This window comes from Gopherus flavomarginatus, chromosome 9, assembly GCF_025201925.1.
Source record: "Gopherus flavomarginatus isolate rGopFla2 chromosome 9, rGopFla2.mat.asm, whole genome shotgun sequence".
NCBI lineage: Eukaryota > Metazoa > Chordata > Testudines > Testudinidae > Gopherus > Gopherus flavomarginatus.
The window spans coordinates 29367248-29379731 of NC_066625.1; the positions used below are offsets into that span (position 1 = coordinate 29367248).

The following is a 12484-nucleotide window of genomic DNA, read 5'->3' on the forward strand; positions in this document are numbered from 1 at the left end:
AAGGCAAGCAAAAATGAGGTCACCTGAAAACAACATGGCAAAGAGCTGTGGAAGCTGAGCTGAAAAACCTGGGGTACAGCTGGGGAACCACTGAAAGACTTGCCAGAAACAAAAAGGAGGGGAAGAGCTTTGTCGCTGCCCTAAATGCCATAGACATAAAGGGAACATGATGATAATTATGTAATCCTATACATTTGTTATCTAGTATTACTATTCAATGTATTCTGAAGTTTTCTGCATGTTATCAGCTCTCATTTCTAATAATGAAACACTCACCTGGCCATTTAGGGAGGGATGGTACCATGCACACACAAAAAAGGTATGCACTTGTGAAAACAAGCATAGATTTTCTCTTTGAACAGAACTGCACATTTTATTTAAGAAGGAAAGTTTAGTGCCTCAGAAGAATTCCTCATGGGATAGAGGCCAAGACTGAGCTTCTGACAACTCCACACCATGGGAGTGTGGGGTATTATATGTGGAAAAGCAGCTAAGCTGCCTCCACAGCATTGTCCCCTTGCTGAGACTGGGATGGATAAGGGTGCACCTGGGAGCAAGAGAGAGACACACTCCCCACACACCCCCTTTCCATTTGCCTCCTGTGCCATGGAAATTAGGTGAAAGATGCTACAGTTCCTGCTGTATTATCCTTTACATATAATTTTACACCCCAAGCAGCCCTGCAGATTAGGAGGATTCTGGGAGGCTGCTGTGACCAGGAAGATGTGACTCTGATTAAAACTTACTGCCACAGAGCCAGGAGAACGCAGAGGGACAGACCCAGTATGGAGGCACCAGGTTTTAAGATGGCTCTCACTGCCTTTTCCACAGGGGGTAAAGACAAGCCCCTGATGGGATATGTTGGGGAAATCTCCATAAGGTGATTCTCATAGGAATTTCTTTCTCCAGAGCCCCTTACCATATGCTTTTCCGTGGGAGCGGTTCATCTGGGGCCCAAGATTTCAATTGCTCTTCAACTAATATATTCTGACCTTTTAGGTGTTCAAATCTTAGAACATGGCACTCAGACACCCTGGTGATGCACATCATCTGTGAACCCTGATAGAAAATTAGTTTTCAAATAGGTCTCTGTCAAGGTATTATTCCCACTTTGGACACTTTAGCGTCCAAAAGGTGGGGACCTGCATGTACCCTTCTAAGCTTAATTCCTAGCTTAGATCTGATAATGCTGCCACCAACCAAAAATATAGTGTTTTGGTACACTTTCTGTCCCCCAAAAACCTTCCCTGGATCTTCTCTTGGACCATGAATGGCCCTTCCCATGATGCTTCCATCTTATGGGCCTGTTGCGCCTTCAAGACCATAACCTGGTCTCCTACCTTGAAGGAATGCTCTCTGGTATGTCTATCATACCAGGCCTTTTGCTTTTTTGAGCATCCTTTATTCTTTAGCAAGGGCTAAAGAGTGTCGGAGGGTGCTTTGTAGGTTGCTTACAAAGTCTAGAATGTTAGTTCCTGGAGAAGGAGTAAACCCCTCCCATTGCTGCTTCACCAACTGTAATGGCCCCTTAACCTCGTGGCCATACACAAGTTCAAACGGTGAAAACTCTAAACTGGGATGTGGTACAGTATGTACTGCTTTCCTCTGGAGGTCTTCTTTGGGAAAGGACCCAGAATATCCACAGCTACTCACTGAAATGGGACCTCAATTATGGGGAGTGGCTGGAGAGGGGCCTTGACCTGGTCTTGGGGCTTTCCCACTCTTTGGCACACCTCACAAGACCGGACATAACTGGCAACATCCTTGCCCATCCCCTCCCAGTGGAAGGACTTCCCCAACCTGTCTTTGGTTCTGTTCACCCCAGAATGGCCACTGGGATGATCATGGGCTAAGCTTAAGAGCTTTCCCCGGTACTTAGTTGGAACTACCAACTGTTTCTGAGGATGCCAGTCTTCCTGGTGTCCACCAGAAAGAGTCTCCTTGTATAAAAGTCCTTGTTCTACAACAAACCGGGATCGGTTAGAAGAGCTTGGTGGGATAATACACACGACTGGAATGTTGGTGTGGATGGGTATAGTTTGCTCAGGAAGGATAGACAGGGGAAAAAGGGAGGAGGTGTTACCTTATATATTAAAAATGTACACACTTGGACTGAGGTGGAGATGGACATAGGAGATGGAGGTGTTGAGAGTCTCTGGGTTAGGCTAAAAGGGGTAAAAAACATGGGTGATGTCATGCTGGGAGTCTACTACAGGCCACCTAATCAGGTGGAAGAGGTGGATGAGGCTTTTTTCAAACAACTAACAAAATCATCCAAAGCCCAAGATTTGGTGGTGATGGGGGACTTCAACTATCCAGATATATGTTGGGAAAATAACACCGCAGGGCACAGACTATCCAATAAGTTCCTGGACTGCATTGCAGACAACTTTTTATTTCAGAAAGTTGAAAAAGCTCCTAGGGGGAAGCTATTCTAGACTTGATTTTAACAAATAGGGAGGAACTCATTGAGAATTTGAAAGTAGAAGGAAGCTTGGGTGAAAGTAATCATGAAATCATAGAGTTTGCAATTCTAAGGAAGGGTAGAAGGGAGTACAGCAAAATAGAGACAATGGATTTCAGGAAGGCGGATTTTGGTAAGCTCAGAGAGCTGATAGGTAAGGTCCCATGGGAATCAAGACTGAGGGGAAAAACAATTGAGGAGAGTTGGTAGTTTTTCAAAGGGACGCTATTAAGGGCCCAAAAGCAAGCTATTCCGATGGTTAGGAAAGATAGAAAATGTGGCAAAAGACCACCTTGGCTTAACCACGAGATCTTGCGTGACCTACAAAATAAAAAGGCCTCATATAAAAAATGGAAACTAGGTCAGACTACAAAGGACGAATATAGGCAAATAACACAGGAATGCAGAGGCAAGATTAGAAAGGCAAAGGCACAAAATGAACTCAAACTAGCTATGGGAATAAAGGGAAACAAGAAGACTTTTTATCAATACATTAGAAGCAAGAGGAAGACCAAGGACAGGGTAGGCCCACTGCTCAGTGAGGAGGGGGAAACAGTAAAGGGAGACTTGGAAATGGCAGAGATGCTTAATGACTTCTTTGTTTCGGTCTTCACTGAGAAGTCTGAAGGAATGTCTAATATAGTGAATGCTTACGGGAAGAGGGTAGGTTTAGAAGAGAAAATAAAAACAGAGCAAGTAAAAAATCACTTAGAAAAGTTAGATGCCTGCAAGTCACCAGGGCCTGATGAAATGCATCCTAGAATACTCAAGGAGTTAATAGAGGAGGTATCTGAGCCTCTAGCTATTATCTTTGGGAAATCATGGGAGACGGGGGAGATTCCAGAAGACTGGAAGGGGGCAAATATAGTGCCCATCTATAAAAACGGAAATAAAAACAACCCAGGAAACTACAGACCAGTTAGTTTAACTTCTGTGCCAGGGAAGATAATGGAGCAGATAATTAAAGAAATCATCTGCAAACACTTGGAAGGTGGTAAGGTGATAGGGAATAGCCAGCATGGATTTGTAAAGAACAAATCGTGTCAAACTAATCTGATAGCATTCTTTGATAGGATAACGAGCCTTGTGGATAAGGGAGAAGCGGTGGACGTGATATACCTAGACTTTAGTAAGGCATTTGATATGGTCTCGCATGATATTCTTATAGATAAACTAGGAAAGTACAATTTAGATGGGGCTACTATAAGGTGGGTGCATAACTGGCTGGATAACCGTACTCAGAGAGTAATTATTAATGGCTCCCAATCCTGCTGGAAAGGTATAACAAGTGGGGTTCCGCAGGGGTCTGTTTTGGGACCGGCTCTGTTCAATATCTTCATCAACGATTTAGATGTTGGCATAGAAAGTACGCTTATTAAGTTTGCAGATGATACCAAACTGGGAGAGATTGCAACTGCTTTGGAGGACAGGGTCAAAATTCAAAATGATCTGGACAAATTGGGGAAATGGTCTGAGGTAAACAGGATGAAGTTCAATAAAGATAAATGCAAAGTGCTCCGCTTAGGAAGGAACAATCAGTTTCACACATACAGAATGGGAAGAGACTGTCTAGGAAGGAGTATGGCAGAAAGAGATCTAGGGGTCATAGTGGACCACAAGCTTAATATGAGTCAACAGTGTGATACTGTTGCAAAAAAAGCAAACGTGATTCTGGGATGCATTAACAGGTGTGTTGTAAACAAGACACGAGAAGTCATTCTTCCGCTTTACTCTGCGCTGGTTAGGCCTCAACTGGAGTATTGTGTCCAGTTCTGGGCACTGCATTTCAAGAAAGATGTGGAGAAATTGGAGAGGGTCCAGAGAAGAGCAACAAGAATGATTAAAGGTCTTGAGAACATGACCTATGAAGGAAGGCTGAAACAATTGGGTTTGTTTAGTTTGGAAAAGAGAAGACTGAGAGGGGACATGATAGCAGTTTTCAGGTATCTAAAAGGGTGTCATCAGGAGGAGGGAGAAAACTTGTTCACCTTAGCCTCCAATGATAGAACAAGAAGCAATGGGCTTAAACTGCAGCAAGGGAGATTTAGGTTGGACATTAGGAAAAAGTTCCTAACTGTCAGGGTAGTTAAACACTGGAATAGATTGCCTAGGGAAGTTGTGGAATCTCCATCTCTGGAGATATTTAAGAGTAGGTTAGATAAATGTCTATTAGGGATGGTCTAGACAGTATTTGGTCCTGCCATGAGGGCAGGGGACTGGACTCGATGACCTCTCGAGGTCCCTTCCAGTCCTAGAGTCTATGAGTCTATGAGCTGAGAGGCGGTGGGGTGCTCCATGCCGCCACCCAAGCTTTCTGAAGGCTGTCATCTGCTTCCTGCTCAGTCTTGAACTGTTCCCTTGAGGCTGGAGACACCAGTTCCTCCTTAGACTGTGGACTTGGGCTTGGTCCTTCGGGAAGCGATGTAGGTGATGGGGTTGTTTTCGTTGCTGGTGAACCGCTCTCCACTGGTGCACCAGGTGGTATTTCAGGCTCGGGCTGAGCCTCTTGGGTATGGTTGTCTGATGCTTCTGAAAGTTCAGACCCGCTGGCGCACTCTGGCGTTGGGGTTGGAGATGGGTTTTCAAGTGCTGGCGTCAGTGCTGGCAATGGTTCTGGTGCTGGTTGCTTTTCCAGTTCCGGTTCTGGGACTGGAGGCACTGTGGCTGTTGCAGTCGTTGGCAGGGGATCCGGGTCCACCACCTCTGTCTGGGTCTCTGGTAACACAGACGGGATCCTTGTGGACAGCTCAGGAACAAGGATGGGTCTGGAAAGTTGCCTGGTCTGGCTGCGTGTAACCATTCCCACCCTCTTGGCCCACTTTACCTGGTTGGCCAAGTCTTCCCCCAGTAGCATGGGGATAGGATAATTATCATAGACTGCAAAAGTCCACATTCCTTACCAGCCTTTGTACTGGACAGGCAGTTCAGCTGTAGGCAAGTCTACAGATTTTGACATAAGGGGTAAATTGTCACTTGGGCCTCTGGGTTGATGAACTTGGGGTCCACTAAGGATTGGTGGATAGCTGACACTTGTGCCCCCGTGTCTCTCCATGCGATAACCTTCTTCCCGCCCACTCTCAAAGTTTCCCTTCGCTCATAGGGTATTTGAGAGGCATCTGGGCCTGGGCAGCTTTGGTGTGATGGTGGTGTAAAGAACTGCACTCGGTTGGGGTTCTTGGGGCAGTTGGCCTTTATATGTCCCAGTTCATTACATTTAAAGCATCGCCCAGCTGACTGGTCACTGGGCCAAGGTGGGTTGCTGGAGACTGGTGAGGTGGGAGAATAAGGAGGCTGGGGCTTTCCTTGGGTTGTATGTGGTGTCTTGGGTTGTCCTCGGTGATAGGGTTTATTGTCTGTTTGCCCCCTGTGATATTCGCTCCCCTTACTAGTAGCTTTTTTCTTTTCTGCCACTTCCACCCATCTGGCTCCAATCTCCCCTGCCTCAGTTACAGTTTTGGGCTTCCCATCTAGGATGTACCTTTCTATTTCCTCAGGAACACCCTCTAAGAACTCCTCCATTTGCATGAGGAGGGACAGCTCTGGCAGAGATTGAACATATCGAGGCATCCCAATTCTTTCCAATGTGGTAGGCGTGTCAGGTGAATGACACATCTGGTTTCCACCTTAGGGCTCTGAACCGCTGACGGGCATGCTCAGGAGTTAGCCCCATTCTGATTCTGGCCTTGGTTTGAAAAAGTTCATAATTGTTCATGTGTTCCTTAGGCATTTCAGCCGCCAGCTCTGCTAAGGGTCCACTGAGCTGTGGCATCAGCTCTATCATGTACTGGTTTGCAGAGATGTTGCACCCATAGCAGGTACTTTCAAATTTTTTTAAGAAGGCCTCAGTGTCATCACCTGCCTTGTAGGTGGGAAATTTCATGGGATGGGAAACAGTACCTGGAGAAGGGTTGTTAGGGTTGGCTGGAACATCTGGCTTAACCTTTGCTAATTCCATGGCCTGCTGGTGGGCCTCCCTTTGGAGCTCCCGCTCTTTTTCTTTTATCTCCAGCTCCTTTTGTTGCCTTTCTATCTCTCTTCTGTGGGCAGCATTTTTGGCTTGTTCTTCTCTTTTGTGGGCCGCCTCTTTGGCTTGTTTTTTTTCCTCTCTTATCTCTATCTCTTTTTTTATTTTTTTTGTTTTATCTCCATTTTTTTCTCTTATTTCTATCTTTTTTTGTTTTCTTTTCATGTCTTTCTTGTGGGCAGCTTCTTTGGCTTGTTCTTCTGCATTCAGTCTTGCCCATTCCTTGGAACTCATTGTTTCTGCTTTCTTGTGCTGGCTGTACCCTCTGCAGCTTACTGCCTGGAATGTTGCAGCCCAGACTGCGTCCTTAACAGAGACTTCTAACTATCTATGCCCGAAGAGTTAGAAAGAAAAAAAATTCATTTGCAAATGCCCTTGCTGGTGTTTGCTGGCTCACAGTTTGCTGCCTCTTTAACAAAGACCCTTGTTAAGAACTTAACACCTTTGCCTTCAGGCTTCCTTCCTCAGCCAGAAAGGAGAGAAGAAGAAAAAAATTCACTGGCTGTGGTTTTAAAATCCACTCCTCTCAGCCTGCTTTCAAGCAGCTAGCAGGGAGAGAAAAAAAAATCCTACTGGCTTTTGCTTTTAATCCCACCTCTGCCATCATGTCAAGGTATTATTCGCACTTTGAACTTTAGCGTCCAAATGGTGGGGACCGGCATGTACCCTTCTAAGCTTAATTCCTAGCTTAGATCTGATAACGCTGCCACCAACCAAAAATAAGGTGTTTTGGTACACTTTCTGTCCCCCCAAAACCTTCCCTGGGGAATCCAAGACTCAAATAGCTTGGGTCTTAAAACAGAGAGAAATAAACTTTTCCCCCTCCTTTCCCCCTCCCAGACTTTCCCTGAGAGATACACTGATCCAAACTCCTTGGATCCTAAAACAGAGAGGAATTAACCTCCCCCCCCCTTTCCCCCCACCACTCCCTGGTGAGTTCAGACCCAATCCCCTTGAGTTTTACACAAGGAAAAAAATTCATCAGGTTCATAAAAAAAGAAAGCTTTTAATTAAAGAAAGAAAAAGTAAAAAAACCTCTCTCTGTAAAACCAAGATGGAAAATGTTTACAGGGTCTTCAGCTTATATAGACTAGAGGGAATCTCTCCCCCCTAGCCTAAGATACAAGTACAGCAAACAGAGGAAAAAATATCCTTCCAGCAAAATACACATTTGCAAATTAAGAAAACAAAGATAAAACGAATTCACCTTTTCTAGCCAGTACTTACTATTCTGAACATGAGAGATTGTTAGAAAGAATGGAGACAGATCTGGTTGCACGTCTGGTCCCTCTTAGCTCCAAGAGAGAACAAAGAACAACCCAAAAAGCACAAACAAAGACTTCCCTCCACCAAGATTTGGAAGTATCTTGTCCCCCGATTGGTCCTTTGGTCAGGTGTCAGCCAGGTTCACTGAGCTTGTTAGCCTTTTACAGGTAAAAGAGACATTAACCCTTAACTATCTGTTTATGACATAGGTCTCACTATGTTGTGTTTTTGTTTTTCTTTTTATTAGCACCTTCATTCATCTGACCAGTGGGCCTGTTATTCCAGGCTTTCTGTGTCTCTCTCACAACCATCACTTTTCCATTTAACCTGGAAGGCAGACAGATAGCTTTTTCCATATCAAACTTGCATGCTAATTTAGTCCTGGCCATGCCAGGAACTGTGGAAGCACCATCTTTTGCTAAGACATTCTTCTTTTGCAAAAAAAGCAGGCAAAATTCAACTCAGGTACACTAGCATAGATCTGGACTTGTCCAGCCTTGCAGGCTAAAGGGAACAGTGACGACTAGTACATAGTTCATAATGCTTATGCTGAGCTGACACATATGACTCATCTATGGCATGAAGAATAAGTAATTAGAAATAACTTTTCTTTCAAAATGAGTTTTGCTATAATCTTGGCAGTGGGATGTATTAGGAAACAAGAATTTTGTTTCACTTTATTAGCTTTCAGATTGCTGTGCTGAGCAATGAGAGCAGTAGGTTTTTTTTTAAATTAAGCAAAGTATAATTATCAGAAACCAGGCCTATGGCAACACATCATTTATTTAACTTACATCTTGTTCATTGTCTGCACTAGATAATGTGGCCTAAAATCCTAATTCAATTCTGAATGTATGTGTGATTTCATGTAAATATTTTCCTTCCATCAGACTGCCATTGCTGCTTCACCTCTGGCCTCTTGCTTGACTACGTAATGCATTCCACCTTCTCTGGTTTGAGATAGGAGATGCGAACATAGAATTAAGCTGTTACTCATTCATTACAACTCTACTCTTTCCACTTAAACAAACTGAGATCTCTCTTGGTAGAGATGTACAGTGTGGTTTTATGGAAGAAGCCTAGGGGAGTTAGGCTCCAACTCCCATTGATATTCAGTGGGAGATGAGCAGTTAACTGCTCAAAACACCTTTGAAAATCCCACCCTTAGTGGTTTAAGCTTATGTCATGACTCATAACTTTATTAAAATGTTATAATTAGTGATGTATACAAATCAAAATTTTGGTCCTTCCCCTTGCAGAAAGTCAATAGAAAATCAAAATATAATAGAATATTATGTTCCTGCTGTAGAATTATTTATTTGTTTGTTTTAAATAAACCCTCTAGAAAGGATCTCAACTCTACAGAATTTCTGTATGGTTTTTAAAATTATTTCTATAGAATATCCAAAGAACCCTTTTGATTTCATCCCTCTTGCTTTCTATACTATAGGATATGCCCATGAGTTATGATCCAGTTGTTTATTTTTAAGACTATTTTCATCTGATATTTCTTCCCAGTCACTCATGTTATCTCTTTCTCCCTCTCCTGTATATGGGGTCATGGTAATTCCCATCATGAGTATAAGATAGTGGGCAACTAACACACAGTGCAATGGATCTCTGACCAGTAAGGGGATATTTCCATCTAAATGAGCAAAAATTGAGGTGTAGAGTTTCCAGTAAGGTTAATGGGGGTTGTGTGACTCAATCCTGCTCTATCATGCTGAAAACATACCCCTTTAGCTAATCAACTGCCAACTTTTAGTTTTGATAGAGGAATAGGTTATTTTTACAAGAAAAAGCTATTTCCAAGTCACAGACAAAAATTCAGAGAGCTGCACCATGCAACAAGTTTCCCCCACTAACTTTCAGAAGAGTTAAAGCATCAAATTTTGTGAGTTTCCACTTCATCTGCAAAAATGTTCACGATAGTAAGCCATTAAAATTCTGTCAGAGAAGTGCTGGTAATGGCAAGAGCATTTTTCAGAAGCTGTCAATTTCCTCAAATAGCCACCAGTACTATCAGGCACAACAAGGAATTCCTCATTTAGAAGGTGTCAATTCTTATTATTAATGTCATGATGAAAACACCTGCAAAGTGCTTGTGTCTGGTACAGTGAGGTTCAATCATAGAAGTGAGGAGACGACTGACACTCAGCTCAGCCTGCAAGGAAAAGTTAGGCACATGTTTCCCTTGCTTACAAAAATCCCATATTTATCTGTCACAAACGAGGCCCTGTTAAGAGCAGACCATAGCAGATAGTAACGTATGCTTACAGGTTGGAAGAGAAAGATGATGATTCTAGAACTGACATTGCATGTTTAGAGGTGTTAGTCTCCACATTAAGATATTTCTTTACACTGTCAGCTCCTGGGAAAGTGGTGCGTGCGTGCGTGCGTAAAAAGTACCAGCGGTGATTAAGGGATGCTGTATGAGCTGTACCACACCAAAGGTAACTCTGCTCCTCCTAGGCCACCCCTCTTCCACAAAGTGGAAATAAATTTATGGCTACCCTGAAAAGGGACCTGCTTATTTCCTCTCACTGACTGGTGGGTGGGGCCATGCCTCTGCTTGCTCCCAACCCTTCTTCCCACCCATTTCCTCAGGGGTTGTATGTGGAGCAAGTGGCCTTGCAGCACCTCTGTTACACGTAGGACTCCGATTCAAGATGACAGCTATGTGGGAGGAAGGATGGGCTCCTTTGTGAGGTTGCATTAGGGCTAGTCACAATCTAGTCCTAAATATTTACTGTTGTCAACAACATGCAGAATATTTACATAGTATTCTACTATTCATTTCAGTGGTAAATGTTTCATATCTATTGGAATCATCATCTTCATTGTTTCTCAAATCCTCTTCTCCAAAAGTTATTCCTGTTACATGAACATTAAAATAAAGCTGCAAAAATGGTCACTACCTTACAAAGCATGAGAGCAAAGTGTGTTCACATCTTACTAATAATTGAATCCTGAAACCTCTCTGGTGGTGACACAGTCTTTATCACTTGCCTGCCAACATCTCTTACTTTCTCCTTCAAATTCCTCTAAACCAGTGACCCTTCCTCTGCTGGAACCCAATTTTGCAAAGACTTAGGCACCCACTTAACTTCACACACAATGGCTAGTATGATGGAAATCAGGAATAAGGATAAGATGACATCTTGGTTATTATTATTCCATAGGTGTAAAAGATTTAGCAGCATACTACATGAAGACAGAAGAACTTCTCACCGTATGTAAAGATAAGCACTGTGTAAGTCATTGCAGGACAGGGCCCTTAATAACAACAGATTTCATTATAACCTCTCCAAACCATCGATCTACTCTTTGTCTCAGCTGTGTTAGGCTGTAAATTCTTTAGGACAGGAAACTCTTCCTCTGTATTCTATGTCTCAAAGCATAGTGTATGCTTATATTCATGGATATTAATTATAGAGGTGAAGAGGAGGTTTTATTCTTTTGATCATTACACATATGAGGTAAGTGAGACATGCAGAGCTTAAGTGACTTGTCCAGTGTCACACAGCAAGTCAGTGGCAGAGCTAGGAATAGAATTTAGAAGTCCTGATTCACCAAGCCCTTGTCTAACCATTAAACAGCAGTTAGTGCCATAAGAAAGCTCACCTTTATAATCATAGTGTCAAATATCAGGGGGTAACTGTGTTAGTCCGTATCCACAAAAACGAGTCCAGTGGCACCTTAAAGACCTTAATTGATGCATCTGAAGAAGTGAGGTTTTTTACCCACAAATGCTTATGCCCAAATAAATCTGTTAGTCTTTAAGGTGCCACTGGACTCCTTGTTGTTTTTATAATCATAGCTAGGTGACTTATCTTTGAAAACCCGTGGTGATCAGGGGAGGCCCTGGACGATTGGAAAAAGGCAAATATAGTGCCCATCTTTAAAAAATGGAAGAAGGAGAACCTGGGGAGCTACAGACCGGTCAGTCTCACCTCAGCCCCTGGAAAAATCTAGGAGCAGGTCCTCAAGGGAACCATTTTGAAGCACTTGGAAGAGAGGAAAGTGATCAGGAACAATCAACATGGGTTCACCAAGGACAAGTCATGCCTGACCAACCTGATTGCCTTCTATGATGAAATAACTGGCTCTGTGGATATGGGAAAAACAGTGGACGTGATATATCTTGACTTTAGAAAAGCTTTTGATACCTTCTCCCACAGTATTTTTGCCAGCAAATTAAAGAAGTATGGATTGGATGAATGGATTATGAGGTGGATAGAAAAGTGGCTAGATTGTCGGGCTCAACGGGTAGCAATCAATGGCTCGATGTCTAGTTGGCAGCCGGTATCAAGCGAAGTGCCCCGGGGTCAGTCCTGGTGCCAGTTTTGTTCAACATCTTTATTAATGATCTGGATGACGGGATGAATTGCAACCTCAGCAAGTTCACAGATGACATTAAGCTGGGGGGAGAGGTAGATATACTGGAGGGTAGGGATAGAGTTCAAAGTGACCTAGACAAATTGGAGGACTGTGCCAAAAGAAATCTGATGAGGTTCAACAAGGACAAGTGCAGAGTCCTGCACTTAGGATGGAAAAATCCCATGCACCAATACATGATGGGGACCAACTGGCTAAGCAGCAGTTCTGCAGAAAAGAACCTGGGGATTACAGAGGATGAGAAACTGGATATGAGTCAGCACTATGCCCTTGTTGCCAAGAAGGCTAACAGCATATTGGGCTGCATTAGTAGGACCACTTCCAGCAGATCG

The 12484-nt window shown here is 43.3% G+C and overlaps 1 protein-coding gene and 1 long non-coding RNA gene across 11 annotated transcripts in view; one reads left to right on the plus strand and one right to left on the minus strand.

Moving 5' to 3' along the window:
- LOC127057616 (uncharacterized) overlaps positions 1–4721 on the plus strand; it is a 703575-nt gene extending 698854 nt beyond the window's left edge. Inside the window, exon 3 of the long non-coding RNA XR_007776138.1 lies at positions 4513–4721. This is a non-coding gene — a long non-coding RNA (uncharacterized LOC127057616). The remainder of the gene's footprint in view (positions 1–4512) is intronic.
- Positions 1–12484, minus strand: part of RBFOX1 (RNA binding fox-1 homolog 1) — a 2697109-nt gene that overhangs the window by 1886119 nt on the left and 798506 nt on the right. The window lies entirely within an intron of this gene.